This window comes from Melozone crissalis, unplaced genomic scaffold (genome assembly GCF_028551555.1).
Source record: "Melozone crissalis strain CALT ecotype California unplaced genomic scaffold, PUWL_Pcris_2 ptg000244c_1, whole genome shotgun sequence".
In the NCBI taxonomy this organism is placed as follows: domain Eukaryota; kingdom Metazoa; phylum Chordata; class Aves; order Passeriformes; family Passerellidae; genus Melozone; species Melozone crissalis.
Window position 1 is genome coordinate 568,336 of NW_026536003.1, and position 19,372 is coordinate 587,707.

The 19,372-nt window shown below is 52.7% G+C and overlaps 1 pseudogene; it reads right to left on the reverse strand.

Moving 5' to 3' along the window:
• Window positions 1–19,076, reverse strand: part of LOC128949488 (zinc finger protein 883-like) — a 99,885-nt pseudogene extending 80,809 nt beyond the window's left edge.
• Between the last annotated feature and the right edge of the window lie 296 nt (window positions 19,077–19,372).

Below are 19,372 nucleotides of genomic sequence, written 5' to 3' on the forward strand. Positions count from 1 at the left end.
CTGTGGCCCAGCTAGGGTGATCTGGCTGCAAGACCGTCATGTTGTACTCAGTGCACGCCCGAATTCTAGGGGCTTTATGTTGGTTTCGATGGAAGTTCCTGTGAAAGAAGAGGGGTAATTTGCAACCGATGGGTGCCCAGGTGAACTGCAAGAATTTGTCTGGCTCTTGTGGATCCCACCCAGGCCCCGATGGTCTGGCATCTGTAACTATGGTTTCGCAGCCCCAGTGCCCACAATATCCCCACCCTGGGCTATTGCAGTAGCTTTTCCCAGGGTTTGAAGCTGGGCACCAGTAGGATAGGTACGAGTGTGCGACGTGTGGGGAATAGGGGTTTACCCTTGGCCGTCCCGGAAACAGGTCGGTGATGCGGAGCACGAAGGATGGGGTGTTCGGTGTGGTGATTTCTCTGAGTGTTTTGCCCCTACTCAGGTGTTGCGCGACCCACCTGAAGGGCTGATGGGGGTAGTGGTCTGGGCTGGCTTGCCCTCCGACGACGAGCCCCCACAGCAAAATCACACAGAAACACCCTTGGTGCTTGGGTCTCCCCCGTGCGGGTCTCTCGGGTGCTGTCTGGCGGCTTGGTGGTCTGTCACTTTCGTCTGGAACCGGAAAGTACGCGTCACGAGGACGTCCCACGAGCAGGTCCTGTAAACAGATACTCACAATTCTCGTCAGTCTCATTCTGCTCGCTATGAAGGTCTGGTTTAATCGACTTAAGTGGACACCACCTGATTTTGCCGTCCTTTTTGACTGCTGCATACCCTCGCCCCGTGAGCATCAGCCTCCAACCCCGTTCCCACTCGCCTAGCTCGTTTCTGATTACCACCTGTGGGCCCTCTTCTAGCGTTCGAGTGGCCCAGTGTTTTTGGACGGGACTGTTTGTTTCATCTCCCCTAGGGAATTGATTCAGTGCCAGCAAGGCGGTTGTCAGTATACGTGCCTGATCTCCTGGGGGAATGGCATTGGCAAAGCCCTCTGCTTTTGCCAACACTTCTATCTTGGTTTTCAGGGTTTGGTTTGCTCTCTCTACTATGGCCTGCCCGGTACTGTTATGTGGGATGCCATGCACTAGCGTGATGCCCCATTTCGAGGCGAATTCCTGCACTTGTTTGGATTTGAAGTTGGAGCCGTTGTCCGTTTTGATCTGCCTGGGGATACCAAGCCAAGCCATGGCTGTCAGCCAGTGCTGAATTGTGGTTTTGGAGTTGGTTTTGGGGTGCTGCGTGGCTACGATCGCTCTGCTATAAGTGTCTACTGTCACTGCAAGCCACTCTCGGGGCTTCAATATTTCGCACCAGGTGAAGTCCGACTGCCAGATTTCTGAGGGCTTGAGACCTCTCGGGTTGACTCCGTAGGTCCAAAGGGGTGACTTCTGGCAATGAGGGCAAGTGGCTACCACATGTTTGGCGTCCGCCGTCGAGATTCCGCATCTCTTCGCCAGTGCTTTGACTCCGATGTGGAGCGACTCGTGCAGTTGACGAGCTCTTTGCAAGGTCCAAACGCCTTTTGCTGCGGCGTCCGCTTTGTCGTTGGCGATCTGGAAGTAACCTTTGACTGGGTCATGGCTGTTGATGTGGATGACTGACACGGTGCTCTGTCGCGAGGCAAGTGCTTCTTCCAGCATTAGGGCTGCTGCTGATGTTGGCATTCCTGGTCCTGCCATAGCTAGGCAAAGCCTTGCCACGAATATGGAGTCCGTTACGATGTTGAGGTGTTCGTCTTGGAAGAGTCCGCACGCCAAAACCACTGCTGCTGCCTCCAGCTGTTGCACTGACAGTGTGGGGTCACACGCTTTGACACAGTGCCATTGCTCTCCTGCCTGCCACACTGCTGCTGCGGTTGAAGTCGTGGACGAAGCGTCTGTGAAGACCGTTGGTCCTGGCTGCGGTCTGTCCTTGACCCTCGGTGGCATGTCCATGTCGACTACGGTCAGCAGCTCAGTCCAGGGTGGTCTGGAGGCGTAGGTGATTTCTCCTCCGAAGCCGGAGAGAGCAAGGGCCAGGTACTCCGATATTGTGGCTGACCCCTTGGTCGGCTGCTTGCGAAACGGAAGGTGGATGCTTGTCGGCTCGGTCCCTAGGTGTTTCAAGGCGAGTCTCCTACCCTTCATGATGAGGCTGGCGATGCATTCGATTCCTGGGGAAAATGCACGAGCGGGTCTTCCGAGGACCACCCATTGGATCGGTCGGGCCTTTTCTGCAAGTCCTTGGGCCAGTGCTCCCACTCCCCCCTTCGGTGTAAAGTGGACGTACAGGTCCAGTGGCATGGCTGGGTTCCACCTGGCAAGCGTGCCAGTGGCCATCTGGTTTTCGATGAAGTCGAGGGAGCTCGTTGCTTGCGGTGTCAGCTCCTTGGGATCCCAGGGGTTCTTTCCTTTCAGGAGGTCGTACAGAGGGTCCATGACCTCGGGAGGAATCAGGACGATGTTGCGAAGCCACTGCAGCAATCCCACTAGGCGTTGCACGTCGTGGAGCGTCTTGACGTCTCGGTTGATCTTCATCTCGGGGGGTGTCACGTAGGAGCTTGTGATGCCCACTCCCAGGAAGGTCACACAGGGTCCTCTCTTGATCTTTGCGCTCGCGATCTCGAAGCCGTTGGCCTGAAGGGTTTCCGTGATTGTGGTCACCAGGTGATCTACTTGGCTTGTCGATGGTGCTGCGACCAGGATGTCGTCCATGTACTGGATGATGGTCGCGGTGGGATAGGAGTGTCGGACTGGCATCAGTGCTTTGTCCACGGTGATTTGGCATATGGTCGGGCTGTCGACCAGGCCTTGCGGAAGCACTCTCCATTGGAAGCGAAGGTTGGGCCGTCTCGCATTTGCAGCGGAAGGAGGCTGAGTGTGACCTGCGCGCCCCCTCCCTCTCCTGTTTCCCCGGGGCCAGGATCTACAGTCCCTAGCGAGGCGTCTTCCCACATCTCCTACAGGTCCCTCTGGGGCGTGCTTGGAGTGAGGGTGCTGCCAGGGAAAGCTGTGCCGGCTGGGGACAGCTCGCTGAGTTGCTGCCCTTCCCCAGAAGCCTGGGCTAACGCGGTCGTCTTGCCACTCCTGCTTAAATGCAATCCGCCCCGCCCCGTCAAAAAGCATGCGGCTTATTTGCGTAATATCAAAAGTGAGCAGACTGTTATTGCTAGAAAGGTCGTCCTCAGGAGTGGGCACTACAGCTGAGTTGATCCCTATTTCTGAAATCCCTTTGGCTTCTTTTGGGTTAACTGGGGTATATGCCCTTTGTTGGTTCCCCCGCGCTCCGGCAACCCCCACCGGGAAAGGGTGCATGGAGGCTGCCGGTGCCCGGTCCCCACAGGCTGCTTTTATTTTTCCCCCATCGGTGAGTTTGTGTTGCGATTGTTTCCCGATATTGTTTGAAGCTTTATTCGGTTTCGCTTGAAACCGCATTAATTCTACTCTCTCGGTTTCCGAGTCCCAGCCGGGCTCGGTCGGCTCTTCCGAGCTGTCTGAGCAGCTGTTACTTGACTCTGAGCCGGAAGCTGACTGCTGGTACATTTCCGGCGCTCCGTGCCGTTTTGTGCGGCTCCGACCCCGCTCCTCCCTTTGGGGGTAGTGCCGCTCCCTCCCCCTGGGCTCCCCCCGCCTTCTGCCGGGGGAGGTCCTTGCCCTAGAAGGACCTAATTTGAATAGAGCGCTCTGGTTGGTCTTGCACTCTACCGCGGGGAGCGACCCCCCTCCCCGCTCGCCCGCGCATGCGTTGTTAAGCGAGCTGACCGCGCTTCAGCCCCTCTCCTCCTCCTTTCCGCCCTCACCATGTGGTTCGGCGCCATTTTTAAACGCACATGGCGGGGGCGAGTTTTTACCGATCCCGGCAGGGTCCGAGAATCCGGCCGCGTTCCGCGCCTTCTCCGTGGGTCCCTGCCAGAGGCATCGCGCGCGCTGCTCTGCCTCCTGTGCTGGATCGGCGACCGGCGGGGAAGGGACGGATAGAGAAACCGCGGTTTTTTCGGATGGTTCCGCAGGGGGGCTAGGATCCGGCGGGCTCCGTGGGAAGGTCGGGGGGTCTCCTGGGGGCTCCGGGGGGTCTCCTGGGGGCTCCGGGGGGTCTGGGCTTGGGCTCGGGAAGGGGTGGAACGCGCCCGGCCCCCGCATGTTCCCGCCGTCAATCCGATCGCTCTCAGAGGCGATTTGTGTCGCAGCCCCCACCCCCAGCTTTGGTGTAGCTAATAAACCTGTACGCGCGGCTTTCCGCGTCTCCTGTTCTTCTAACGTCTCGCGTGGGGCCTCTTCTACTTTCCCCCACGCTCTGAGGTTTTTACCACTGCCTGCGGACTTAGAGTCCTCTGCTGAGGCGGCAGTGCACTTCTCCCGCGCTTCCGAATATAATATATTTACCGGACGTCCGATCGTCCCCAGCTCTAGGAGCCTTGCAATAGCAAGATTAGAGTTCCTGAGCTCACCTTTAATTCCCCATTGCTCATGAGCCTGACTTACGACCTTCGCTGTGGATTCCATGGTCCACGCTGGTCCGGAGGCGTCCCTCCCGCTGTGGTCAGACCTGCTGCCAGCAGCCGCTGTCCTCTTCCAGGAGAATCCCCGTTCCCCGGGCGCAGGTGGGCTCCCGGGTTTCGGCACCACTATGTTGCCTTCTGATACAAGGCAAGGCGACCTGGTTCTAAGGCTCAGCACGGCGGCCCAACTCTCCTGGGCCGCTCGGGCCAATGACACACGCAGACATCAATGTGATGGACGGTCAAAAGGCCTTTATTATCTCATCTCTTGGGTTTTTATAGTCTAAGGGGTCTCTACGTCAAAAGGGGGTTTGTCCTCCTTACCTGTGGCCAGTAAGGAATGGAAAAGTACTGGGTAAGGAATGGAAAGTTACTGGTATTCGGTTAAGGGAGGCTACATTCCTATGTTAATTTCTTATCTACGGGGAGCAGATGGTCTTATCTAAGGGGAACTGAGGGTCCTGCCTTTCCATTACATCTCGAGATCTTCCGCAGCGCCTGTCCCTTTCTACCACAAAAGAGCCAGCCTGGGCCGGGAAGGCGGCCGGAGATGGAGCCAGAGCTCGGAGCTGGTGCTCCATGAGCAGCTCCATGATGGGGAGAAGCCCCACACGTGTGTGGAGTGTGGGAAGAGCTTCAGGTGGAACTCCAACCTGATTGTGCACCAGAGGATCCACACTGGGGAACGGCCCTACGAGTGTGAGGAGTGTGGGAAGAGCTTCAGCCAGAGCTCCAGCCTGATTGTGCACCAGAGGATCCACACTGGGGAGAGGCCGTACAAGTGTTCTGAGTGTGGGATGTGCTTCAGAGAGAGCTCCAGCCTGATCAGTCACCAGAGGAGGACCCACACTGGGGAGAGGCCCTACGAGTGTGATAAATGCAGGAAGAGGTTTCCGACCAGCTCCAGACTCATCCGGCACTATCGGATTCACACAGAGGAGAGGCCCTTCCAATGCCCCGACTGTGGGAAGGGATTCAAGTACAACTCCACCCTCGTCACCCACCGGCGCATCCACACTGGGGAGAGGCCCTACGAGTGTCCCCAGTGTGGGAAGAGCTTCTCCAGCAGCTCTCACTTGACTCGACACCAACGGAGGCACCACTAAGGGAAGCCCTGTGAGTGCCCCGAGTGCGGGCAGAGCTTCGTGCGCTGCTCCAGCTCCATCCCCCACTGGAGGAGGCACTTTGGGCACAGCCCTGGTCACTCACATTCCCTGTGATCCATGTTGGGAACACACCTGGCTGCTTCGCCTTTTGGTTTGGCCTTAATTTTCCTCTGCTTCACCTTCATCCTTTAAAAACATCCAAAACTGGGTTAAATGAAGGAAATTGATTGAATATATCTGAAGTTCCATAATTTCTCAGTTGTTTTAGAGGGAATTTAGGATTTGGGGACGTTTTCTGTGTGGAGTTCTGCTGTTGCTAAGAGGCAGGAATTTGATCTCACCCTTCTTGTGTTGCTAAGAACTCCTCCCCTGACCCCAACCACAACTCCACCCTTGGGATACCCTGTAAAAACTCCATGGCCCTTCCTGTGCCCTGTCTTTGGGTGGTAAGAAATGGATTCCCAAAGGATCAGCCCTTTTCCCACTGAATTCCCAAAATTTCAGCTTTTCCCGCTGGATTCCCAGAGGATCAGATGTTTTCCCACTGGATTCCCATAATTTCAGCTTTTTTCCCCTGGATTTCCAGAGGGTAAATCTTTTCCCACTAGATTCACAAAGGATCAGCCCTTTTTCCATTGGATTCTGAGAGAATCAACCTTTTTCACTGGATTCCCAGAGGATTCTGACTCTGTCAGTGTTGTTTTTTGTTTGTACTACTGTATTTGTATTTTTAATTTTTCCTAATAAAGAACTGTTATTTCTACTCCCATATCTTTGCCCGAGAGCCCCTTAATTTCAAAATTAATTATTATTTTTAAATTATAATTATTATTACTATTTCTATTACTACTACTAATCAAGGGGAGGGGGTTTACATTTTCCATTTCAGTGGAGGCTCCTGAAATGAGGAGACACCGCCAAGGCTGGGCCATGTAAAATAATTCCTGAAATATGTAAATTAGTTTTTTGACATGCATGAGGGTCAATGAATATGCAACAGGGTGATGTAATTAAAACCAGATGAATTAAGGGTTGCCCCCGAAAATAACTGGGGAGTCTTGCTGGCCATAACAACCTGTGCTCGACGGTCCTTGTCTCCCATGACATCCGCCTGTTGCATATTCCTAGACTTTTTGCATATCCATAAAGTACTTTACATATTCCAGGAACAAAATTGGCTTCATCCTGTTTGGGGGTCCCATCTCCCTCCCAGCTCAATTTGGGACATCCCATTCCTCTCCCAGCTCAATTTTGGGGTCCCATCCCCCTCCCATCTCAATTTTGGGGTCCCGACCCTCTTTTCCCCGCTCTCCCTCCCCTTTCCGATCATTCCCCCAATCCCCTCCCCCGTGTTTGGTTTTGGGGGCTCCAGGCCCCTCCTGCTCCGTTTTGGGGTCCCGACCCCGTTTTGGATTAATTTGGGGTTCCAGCCCATCCCCATGGTCACCTTCCCCTCCCTCCCCAAATTCCGCTCCTGGCAACTGATGAGTCATCAGCGAGACACACTCTGATTGGCTGGAAATTACCCCGCACGGTCTCTGAATATTTACCGCAGTGAGAGGCCTTGGTGTGCGCCCGGCAAGTGATGAGTCAGAGTGGGGCCGGGTGCTGATTGGCTGAAAATTGCTGGGCGGGGCCAGTGCTCTGGGTTTGCGCCCAGCAAGAGGGTCGTCGTCAGTGCTGCGCGTTGTGATTGGTCGGGATCTGTTTTGGGGGGGAACGGGAAGAACTGAGTTTACTTGGGGTTTACTTGGGTGTATTTAAGGTTTGTTTGGGGTTATTTATGGACTATTTTGGGTTTATCTTGGGTTTTACTTGGTTTATTTCTGGTTTTTTTTGTGGTTATTTGGAATTATTTTGGTTTATTTGGAAGTATTTGGGTTTGTTTAGGCTTATTTGGGTTTTTTTGAGCTTATTTGTTTATTTGCGTTCTTGCGGTTAGTGTTAGTGCATATGGGGTTTTTTTAGCTGTGCTTGAAATCATGTGATTTTTGGGTTTAATTTGGGGTGTTTTTTTGATTTTTGGGGTTATTTGGGTTTGTTTGGGGTTATTTGGGGGACTGTTATGTATTGTTTGGGGGTTTTGGGGGTTATTTGGGGTTTATTTCGAGTGTTTTGGGGATATTTGGGCTCATGTGGGGTCAAAAAATCCAGGAATGTTTCTCCTGCAAAACATGAGAATTTCTCCGTTAAAAATCCGAGAGTTTTTCCCCAAAAAACCAGGAAAGTTCCCTTAAAAATCCCGGACTTTTCCCAGCCAATAGCGGCGCGCCCTGCTCCAAACCATCCAATCACCGCGGGTCTCCCCTCAGGAACACCGGCCTCTCCGTGCGCCCGATCCAACCAGTCACCGCAGGTGTCCCATCAGCTACTCCTGCCTCTCTCGAGCTGAACCAACCAATCACCGGTGATCTGCGCTCAGCAGCGCCTGCCTCTCTTTTGTCACTCTAACCAGTCATTGGGCATCTCCCCTCGGCAAAGCCCGCCTCCCCCGCCCCTCTTCTGTCAATCGCTGTGCCCTCTACGAAGTCAACCAATCACCGGGCGTCTCCCCGCAGCAACTCCCGCCCTCCCCGCGCCGCTCCAGCCAATCAGAACCGAGCCCAAAGTGGCGCCCCCTGACCCCGGGGCCGGGCATGGAGCAGGCGCCCCCTCCCCCCCCCGCCCCCCGGGACCCCCTCAGGGACCCCCGGGAGCCGCCCCGGGCTCGGGCGGGTCGTGCGGGAGGCGCTGGAGAGAGCGGGGGAGGCGCTGGGAGAGGACGGGGGGCTCCGGGAGCTGCTGAGGAGGCGCAGGGACAGGTGAGGGGTCCTGGAGGGGTCGTGAGGGGAATTTGGGGAGGGGTCTTGAGGAGGTTTGGGGGGGATTTGGGGAGGATCTGGGGGAACTTGAGGGGGTTTTAGCAGGGTCTGGGGGTGCTGGGGGGGAATTTGGGGAGGGGTCCTCGGGGGGTGTCACGATCCATCCTCACGGATGGGTTTCGTGATGGTTTGTGGATTTGATCTCAGGGTGCAAAAAGAACTGACACGGTACAAGGGGGTTTGCAATGATAATCGAAACAAATGCACCCTTATTGAATGAGCACAGCAAAATGCGATAGAGGGATTAAGGGAGAGAAAAAGATGGGGGAAGAGAGAGACAAAAGAGAGAGAGAGAAAGAGAGAGGGGATAGAGCTACCAAACGTAGAGACAAAGTCCTTTGGTCCAGTCCAGTCGAGGATCCGCCTGTTACGTGGGGGAGATCTTGAAGTCTCTCGCTAACTCAGAGGTTTTTATTATGATAACTCTATTGGAAATTGTGACGGGGGGGGGGGGGGGGGGGGGAACAGATACAATAAGGAATAGATGTAACAGGTAGTCCATGCTCTCAGCAGTAAACGAGAGCCATTGTCTTCTTGGTCCAGCGGTCACATCCTGCAGGCAAACATCTCGCTTTGGTCAGCTTGCCTCCCCCACACACCTGCCCCGGGCTGGGGGTTTCAGTCCCAGTCCTTGGAAGGAGCAGAGGGGCCTTTTCACATGGGGGTTCCATGTCTCAGTCCTTGATGGAGAGGCTCCTTACATCTCAGTCTGTCTGTCACGGTGGTTGTGAAACAGGTGAGGGTCTTCTGTGGGGGGACCACCTGAAACTCAGGAGAAGTCCAGCCAGGCCGAGAGGTGGGACAGCTCCCAAGGCTGTTGTTGCAAAAAGGGCACGGTGCCCCCTTCTTCTCATTGGGCTCAGCGTAGCACACAGCAAACAACAGCTGTGAAAACAATGGCTTAGCAACGCTCTCAGGTCTCAGGTACATGACTTTCTCCCTTGGAGCCAGAGATTTAAGACAGGGGGGGTCTTCTCTTCAGTGGTCCCCCAATGACGATCATGAGGCAGATGACAGAAAATTCGGACAGACTCTCACAAGCAGAAACTGGCAGGATGTGTCTGCTTCCAGTGCTTGTCTTGGCTGTTCCTTCGCAGTGCTGGCAGCATCATCAGAGACACACCACACGTTCTCTCATGCCAGGGTCATCCCAATCTTCTGCACTTGCCCAGGTTCCTCCCAGGTTCACCAGGGAAAATGGCTGCTCGTGCCAGTCCATCCCCTTGCCCAGAAGGCACCCGCTTGTGTTTGGGCACGAGCTGCTGGCCACAGCCAGACGGGCAGCACCCGCAGCATTGGCCATCAGACGCTGGGCTGATGTTTGCATCCAGAGAGCAAGAAAAACAGCCAGAAGCACACAGGGCAACTTGACAGCATCTCTGTAAGAATGGCATTGTCCTGTGAAAGTCAATAGTGGATGGTGGGTTTGTGCTGCAGATAATCACTTCCAAGCAAAAATCATTCCAGGAAGGGACAACAGCCTCTGCCTTCTGATGGAAAAGTCAATTTGCCACTGCTATCCAGGCCCATGGCCCCTCCCAGTCTGACCAAGTTTTGGTCTGGGAGTATTTTTGGGGTTAGTCTGGAGGCAAAGATCACACTGTCACTTGAATAATAGTGGCATATAAATTCCAGGCAACGATTCTTTCAAGTAGGTGTTCAGGGCATCCATTCCCCGGTGTGTTTTCTGGTGCTCCTACCTTACTAGTGACTACATGAAATGGGAAGGGATCACCAGCTTCCCTTCAATGATAGCCCACCCTTCTTGGTTGTATGTCCCTTTTTGATCTCTGATTAGTTTTCTATCTTTCTTATTGTATTCTGGCTTGCCTTCAAGGGAAATTTGTCCACCTGGAATCAGAGCTCCTTCAATAGTTACATCACCTTTTGCTGCTTCCTTTGCCTCTCTATCCGCCAGCTCATTTCCTTCTTCCAATTCTGAGTTCACTCTCTGGTGTGCCTTAATATGCATAATTGCTGCCTTTTCAGGCAGCTGAACTGCTTCCAGCAGCCCGACTATCCTGATCATCTCTTGTGCATGTTTGATGTTCTGTGAGGTCAGCAGTCCCCCCTCTCTCCAGGTGGCTCCATGTGCATGCACAACTCCAAATACATACCTCGAGTCTGTATAGATGTTTATTTTCTTTCCTTTTGTCATTTCCAAGCCAAAAGGAAAAAGAATCAGTGCAATTATTTTGGTCTTCTGTGCAGAGGTGCCTGTTGGTAAGGGTCCAGATTCTGTTACCTCTCTGCAGGTAGTGACTGCATATCCAGCACGTCGCTTTCCACTGGCAATGTGGCTACTCCCATCAGTGAACCAGGTCTCTGCACCATCCAAAGGAGTGTCCTTCAAGTCCGGGCATCTGGAGTAAGTAGCTTCAATGGTCTCCAGGCAATCGTGGTGTGCTGCTTCTCCTTGATCCCACTGAGAAAAGAAGCTGGGTTCACAAGGTTAGTGACTACAGAGTCCTTTGCCCAGCGTTGACCTCATACCCCAGGTAGATTATTTTCTGTTTCACTGCCTCTGCCTTTTTCTTTTTTTTTTTTTCTTTGATACTCTGTATCCTTGGAGCCCTAGGAAATTAAAAAGGCTCATGGTCCAGGCCACACATGCTTCCCTTGTCTGAGTGGATATCAAGAGATTATCCACGTACTGTAATAGCCTTCCTTCTTCTTGTGGAGCTTCCTGGGGCTCTAGGTCTTTTGTAAATTCTTCTCCAAACAGAGCAGGGGAATTTTGAAGCCCTGAAGGCCTTGAGGCAATACAATCTATGTGAGCTGGGTGTTGCGCCTGCTTTTAGGGTTTTCTCATTTGAATGCAAAAATTTTCTGGTTGGCTTTATGGATAGGGAGGCAAAAGAAGGCCTCTTTCAGATCTAAAACAGTAAACTAGGGTAGCTGAGGTGCCAAACATGTTAGTAGGGTGTATGGGTTTGCCACAAGTTGTACTGCCTGACCCTAGCCCGTTGTTTTCCTTAACTTGGTTAAGGGAAGGTGCATTCTCTGCCCTCCCTGCTATGTTAGAGGCCCATACCCCAGGAAACATTGGATCCATTCTTTTCTTGTTAATTTCATCCTTATTTTCAATTTCAGTTTCACTAATTGTTAAAATTAAGCTCAATATATGTCCATATTCTTCATCCCTTACCTCTAAAATAATCTCTCCATCTTTAAATGTGATCTTTGCTTCCAGCTGCTCCAACAAGTCCCTACTCAACAGGGCCTTTGGAGAGTTGGGCATATACAATAAACTATGACTATTTTGATGGTTTGCAAAATATGATTTTTCAGATTGGCCAGTTGCCCCCTTACCATAACATCTGTTACAGGCATCGAGGCTTTATTTAACACTGAGTTTGCTGCCCCTGTGTCTACTAAAAATTCCATTTTCTTAGCTCCCATCTTTCTACCCCATCCCAGCCTTTTGCCTTAATTCAAAGTCTTGGGGTATAAAATAAGCTGAACGCACTCAGCTTTAATTATTTCTGCTGGGTTTCTTAAATTACTTGAAACTCTCTTTTCTAATAATTCAGACATCCTGTTACTTCTTTGCTTCTCGTGACCGGTTGCTACTAAATTCCTTAGAGCTCTCTGAGTAGCCTTGGTTTCCTTAGAATAACATAAATTATAAAGTGCCTGTCTTGGTCTCTTCCACCTAAACTCTGCTTTACAAGATCTCATTCTTTCCCAGTTCTCTTCCCGCACAATCTAATTCTAGCATTGTTTCTACTGACACTCACTTTGCTGCCTTGCAAAAAGCTGTGCCTCTTACAGCAAAAACTCTGATATGCCCACAAACACAAACACAGACACAGACACACACACCCTGCATCTCAAATTCACAAGAGTCAGGGCTTAGGTTGCTGTGAGAGGGGAATTCCTCGAATTCCTTTAATTTGTTTTATCACAGTTAAACATAAATCACCATACTGCAGTTTTTCCACGTAAAATGCTACACTTGTTGCAAACAAAATCCTAAAATCTCCACAAACACAAGCCTACAATACCCAGAATCAAATTACCACAATGTGGGGGAGGAACCACACAAACTCACTGGGAAAGGGGTATCTCTTAAGAGTGCCCACTTTCCTTGACACAACCCAACATACAACATTTCAGCATCTACCCACATCAGCTTATCAGCGTCTTCTGGTCCTCACACACTCTGGACACAATCAAAATAACTGCACACAGTAAAATTCCAGGGACCAAGTCCAAACTGCGGGGGCAGAAGAATCCCCTGAGTTCATCTAGCCACGGGTAAAATGCACACAATCTACACAAATCACACATCACCACCTTTAAACACAATAAATGACTAAATGTCCTCACCCACATTTCTCCACTTGTTCCACGACTCCACGGGGTGTTCCCTGCCCTCACAGCCTGCCCCAGCCGGCGCTCCCGGCCTCACCTGGCTGCTTCAGACATGGGTAGAACTGCCCCCACACACCATGGGTACACTCACTCACTCACTCGCTCGGTCTGTTTTATACACCACACACTCACACAATTACAAACACGCTAACATTAACCACACAACGCATTAGCCATACAATATCTGGACACCACAAGCACACAAAGTTCGCGTTCACTCGGCTCACCCCAGAGTCGCTAGCGGCCGCTCCATTGAACAATGAACCCGTTCCCAGTTGCGCTATCAACCGGGAACCTCTGCCACTGACCGTGCTCTTGGTCGATGGCTGCCTGCAAGCACAGGGCCGAGGCTGTGCACTCAGACGTCTCTGAGTGACTTATCAGCAGCCCTATCTCCCCCCGGCCCCTTGACAGACATACCATGTATCCGCACAGCAGCAGGTCATTGTCTGTATCTGCAGAAGGCAAGCCCAGATGGAGCAGAGCTCCTCCAGGAAAATCCCAGGGAGCGCCCAGGAGTCCGTCCTCCCTTCTGCCCCTGTGAGGACAGACAATTCCATGGCTGGCTCACCAAAATGATTAGTGGAAAAAAAAGGGGAAACTGCACAACTTTGTAAAAAGTTGTAAAGCCGGTATGTTTAGAACTGGACACATGTGGGAATCGTTGTTCTCCCTAAAGGACATGCACACCCCTGAGAATTCCCCCTTGCTTATACATATGCATATTGTCTCATTCATATTCATTTTACTGATTTCACATTACAAGCTGCAATTAGTTTTCATCAGTCCTTGCCCTTTGCGCAGAGAGCTCTCTGGTCAGCCTCAGCCTTTGGCCCTGACAAAGGGGCCTCCGCTTATCTTGGGAGTTTGAATTCCTTCTCTTGGTCAAGGCCATTCTGCGAGCACAAGATTTTTTCTTTGATTTTTTTCCTCTCTTGTGAGAACAGGGAATCTTAAGCACAGATAAACAAGTTACAGGCTCAGAACAGCACTTTTCACCTAAATCCAAAAATGCATTTCTATCCTGTTAAATTTCTACTTTGTCTCACCCATCCAAGGAAATATGTGCTCTGACTCCATGATTTTAAAGGCTGAACAGATGCTTTATTCTGTACTATATTATACTACATTACACTATTGCTATACTAAATCTATACTAAATTACACACAAAAAAAAAACCTCTGACCCTTTCCAGACAGTCACGACCCAGCTTTGACCTAAGTGGTCAATCAGTCCTAACAACCATCACCACAGTCCAATTAACAAATCACTCTCAGTAAACAATAACACATTCCACATGTGCCAAACAACAGGTGCAGCAAGTGAGATAAGAATTGTTTTCTTCCTTTCTGAGCTTTCTCAGCCTTTCCACAGCTTCCCAGGAAAAATCCTGTGAGAGAGAATTATGTCTCTATTCAAAGAAATGTGAATACCACAGGGATTTGTCCTCCCTGGTCTCCATCTGCAGCTCAGTGCCTGGGGTAAGGAAAGAAAAGGAGAGGAAGGAATGAGGAAGGAAGGACAGAATAAGAAGAGGAAGGAGTTGTGGACAAGGAGAGGATGGGATTTGCCTCGGTGCTAGAGGGAAGGGATCCCACCAATTCATCCCTGGCAGGATGGTGTCAGCAGTGGGATTGTCCTGCAGCCAGGGGCAATGCTGGGCTGAGACATGGAGCAGAGGAGAGGGGGAAAGGGGCAGTGACTTCCTCCTCACCTGCCTCAGTGTCCCAGGTCATTTTACTTTTCCTTGCAGCCTCCTCCAGCTCCATCCAGACAAAGTTTGGGATTGACAAATCCTGGCTTGGGGGAAAAACAGTGGGTGAGCCCTTGGTCCTGCTGCCCAAGTATAGCTCCAGAAGTAACAGCCCTGTCCACAGTCAGGCAGGCCCAGACCCTGCTCATCTCCAGCTTCTCCCACCCCTCCAGGCTGCTGGGATCCCTCAGGTCTGGGATTGGCCTTTGCTGCTCTCCCCATTCTGATGCCAATGTCTCCCCCCAAACTGGTACCACCTCCCCAGCCAGTACAGACAGTTTGCCACAGGAACCCTCCACAAGTCTCCAAAGGGGCATCTGCGTCTCACCCTTGGGGACCTGCAAGATCCAAACATTCCCTACCCTGCAAACAAATCCTCTCAGAGGCCCCCCCAGTGGATTTGGGGTCAGTTCCCCCTCCCTGCTCACCTGTGGGATCTGGGGGATGGATGCTGCCAGGGCCAGGGGGGCTGCAGACTCAGCGGGCAGGCGGGAAAAGCGTGGTTCTGCTGTGACGACTCCTCTTCCTCCTCCTGTTCCTGCTCCTCCTTTTCCCCATCCTCCTCCTCCTCTCCCTCCTCTTCCTATTACTCCCCCTTCCAGATCCACTCCAGATCCCACCTCTCCCCCATGGCTGCAGCATCACCAGCATTTGGGTGGAGGGAACCCCCCATGAGCCCCCCAGGGATGGGCAGGGGGCTTGGGGACCCACCCAGTGCGGATCCATTCCCCCCAGAGCCCCAGGGAATCACTCCAGGAATCGAATGATGGGGACACAATGGGATCCCCATGGAACTGCTCTTTTTCTGTTCCATCCGCACCTTTCCCTCCCCATACCCATCATTCCTCCAACCCAAAGACCCCTCCCAACTCAATTTGGGGGTGCCATCCCTCTCGCACTCTGAATCCTCTTTTCCCCTGCTCTTCCACCCCTTCCCCATTGTGCCCCCAGCCCCAGCCCTCACCCCTGGGCTTGGTTTTGAGGGATGCAGGCCCCTCCTGCTCAGTTTGCAGGGTCACATCTCCCCTTTCTCTCAATTCTAGCAGCTCCTGGCTGCTTTTTCCTGGGAGGAATCCCTCAGTTTTGGGACTTTTGGGGTGTAGCTTATAAGTGTGACAGCTCTGTCCGGCTCTCTGCTCCCTGCTGTGGCCCCTCAGCTGCCCCTGACACCCTGGGGGTGCTGGGATTTCCCTCCTGGGGACAAGGACGTTCATCCCCTTCCAGGAGCCCAATGCCTGGCTGGGGCTCCAGGTCAGGGGGTCCTTGAGCAGCTGCCCCAGAACCTCCCCCAGGGTCTCCCAGCACAGCTGGAGCTGCTCAGCCTGGGGTCCCCAAAGGCCTCAGCAAGCCCCAAGTCCCTCCCAGGAACCCTCAGCCCCCTCAAACCCAGCATCCCCCACATCCCCTGCAAGTTCCCCCCATGGCACCAGCCATGGCCATGTCCCCACATGTCACTGCCCATGTCCCACCATGTCCTCACCCATGGCTGTCTCCCCACCATGTTTCCATCCCTGTCATTGTCCCCCACATCTCCATCCGTGCCCGTGTCCTCCCATGTCCCCACAAATGGCCCCATCCCTGTTAACATCCATGTGTCCCCAAGTCTCTCTCCATGTGTCCATGCGTCCTACCCTGACCACACCCAAGTCCTAGTTCAATGTCTATTTTTACCTCAATATGGGATATTTTAAAGGGATAAAGAGAAATTAAAACAAAATCATGGCCAAAAGAAAAGGATTTCCTTGTCCATACCAGCTGAGGATCCATGTGCTTGGGTAGAAGGGAAGAACCTTTTCTGGTGGAGTTTCTATCCCACTGTCTCCAAAATCTTGGTCTTTTCCCCAGTTTTTCACCATTTGGCTACAGAAGACACCCTTGGGCAATAGGAAATCAAAATTGTGGAATCTCTGAAGTTGGAAAAGACCTTGTCCTGGTTCAGGGCAAATTTGGGAGAGAACTCCCAAAGGGGTTCCTTTAAGACAGCAGATTCAATCGGCCCTTCCCCCAACTGGTTCAGGAAAAATAAAACACCTCCTTGGAGAAAAGTGGAAAAAACTGTTTATTAAACAATAAAACCTAAATAATATGAAACAATAAAACCTCTTGCCGCTCTAAAAGAGAGACAAACTCACAAATTCCCTCCATGGTCTGTAGGCTCAGCTCACTCAGTCTCTTATCAATCCCTCCGATGCTGGAAATGTCGCAGGCCAGGCCCAGCCCAGTGGGCCACAGGTGTGAGCTGCCCGTGCTCTTCTGGTGTTCAGGCCAGAGCAGGTTTAAACAGGTCCAAAGAAAGGGGAAAAACCCCACAGTCCAGAGAACTTGTTTGGTTCAGCTAGCTAAAACTAACTAAAAGCAAAGGAGAGCTCTGTCCCGCTGTCTGTCCATCCGCAGACAACACAGTGCAGGAGCAGGAATGTGGAGTGAGTGCAGTGTCTGAAAACAAACTCTGTGCTTCTTCTCTCCCCCTTCACTCTCAGGGCAAGTCTTGAAGGTGCAAAACTTCTTTTTCAGCATTAACAGAACAGACTGGGGATACAAGCACCAAATAGTCAACCCAGAATATACCTCCAAGACCATTCAATACTCCTTGATGTCCCAGGAAGATAGAACTGAATGCAAAAGATTTTATGGGGTTGAAAGTCGACAAATCTGCTCTCCCCATGGAATTCCCATTATAGGTCTGCGTCCTGATGGATGTTCCTGCCGCTGGGCTTATCTAGGTAGCCTCAGGGAACCAGGAAGATTTGGAGCCCCCAACCCAGATGCCTTCCAACTTGGATCACCAGGACCACAGATCACCAGGGCTCTGCCCAACAGGGGTCACTGGGGATCATCCAACGTGGATCCTCCCATGGGGGATGGAGCTGGAGCAGCACACAAAGCTCTTCCCACACTTGGGGCACTCACAGGGCTTCCCTTAGTGGCGCCTCCGTTGGTGTTTGGTCAAGATTGAGCTCTGTGAGAAGCTCATCCCACACTCCCCACACTCGTAGGGCCTCTCCCCCGTGTGGATGCGCCGGTGCAGGGTGAGGTGGGAGTTTAGCTTGAAGCCCTTCCCACAGTCGGGGCAGCGGAAGGGCCTCTCATCGGTGTGAATCCGCTCATGTACGAGGAGATCGCAGCTCCTGTGAAACCTCTTCCCACACTGGGGACACTTGTAGGGCTTCTCCCCGCTGTGGATGCGCTGGTGTTTTCTCAGGTCAGTGTGCCACCCATAGCTCTTCCCACATTCCAAGCAGGTGTAGGGCCGTTCCCCCGTGTGGATCATCCGGTGCCGAATCAGGGCCGAGCTTCCTCTGAAGCTCCTCCCACATTCCCCACACTTGTAGGGCTTTTCCCCAGTGTGGATCTTCTGGTGTTCCGTCAGCTGGCACTTGATGCTGAAGCTCTTCCCACACTCCCCACACTCATAGGGCTTTTCCCCAGTGTGGATCCTCTCATGTCTCCTCAGGCCAGAGCTCTGGCTGAAGCTCTTCCCACATTCCACACACTCATAGGGCTTCCCTCCTGTGTGGATCCTGTGGTGTTGCATCAGGTGCCCCTTCTGGCTGAAGCTCATCCCACATTCCCTGCACTCAAAGGGCTTTTCCCCAGTGTGGATCCTCTGGTGCCGCGTCAGGCTGGAGCTCCAGCTGAAGCTCTTCCCACACTCCTCACACTTGTAGGGCCGTTCCCCAGTGTGGATCACCTGGTGCTGGATCAGGTGCAAGCTCTGACTAAAACCCTTCCCACATTCCAAGCACTTGTGGGGCTTCTCTCTGCCATGGGGCTTCTCCACCAGCTCTGAGCTCTGGCTGGATCTCCGGCCGCCTTCCTTGCTCAGGGGGGCTCTTTCCTCCCCACAGCTCCCTGGGCTGGGTTTGCTGCCCCTCCTCGTGCGGAATCTCCAGGGCTTTTCCTCCTGCTCCATTCACACACGCCCTAGGAATGAAAAATCCTGGTTTGGGGAAAAGAACAAAATGAGAGTGTCTTGGACTGGGAGCTCCTCCTTTCCCAAGTTCATCTCATTAAGTCATTGGGCATCTTGTGTCTCTAAGAACCTCCAAAACACCAAGATTCAGCACAAAAGTCCTCCCAACATCAACACACAGATCAAAAACTTCCCAAACATCAAGATTCAACAAAAGCACCTTCCAAATATAAAGATTCAGCCCCCACAAAAAAACAAAGCACCAACAATTAGCCCAATAAAGCTCAGAAACACCAAGATTCACCCCCGGGAAAATCGTGGATCCCAATCCCTGGTCACCTGCTGCATGGTAGGGGGGGAATGCTACTGGGGCTGGCAGGGAAGCTGCAGATACAGGGAGAAGTGGAACCTTGTGGTGCCTCCTGTTTCTGCTCCTCCTCCACATCCAGCGTCCTTGCTCTTTCTCCCACTCCTCTTCCTCCTTCTCCTGCACAATCCCACCTTCTCCTCCCTCATGCATCGTTTGACCCTTTTGTTCCTCAATTCTGCTTCTCCTTCCCTTCTCCTCCTGCCCCAGGCCCAGCACCCACTGCCGGCTCCCTCTTCCCCCCCAAACCCACAGCATCCCACGGCAGGGGCAGGGGCAGGAATGGAGCTGGGGCAGGTCGGGCTGGGGCAGCGCTGGGCTCTCGGCCGCTCCCGCCCGCACTCGGTCCCCACTGCAGCCGCTCCCGCCGGGACAGCGTGGGGGGGCCCGGCCTTGGCGCCGCCCCACTCCCACCTCCCCAAATTCCCCTCGCATTTGGACAACAGGGCATGGATGGTGTTGGTGTGCTGCAAAGGGATTGGGTGAAGGGGAGTGTGCAGCAATATGGTTAAGGCAAGAAGCTGCAGGAGGA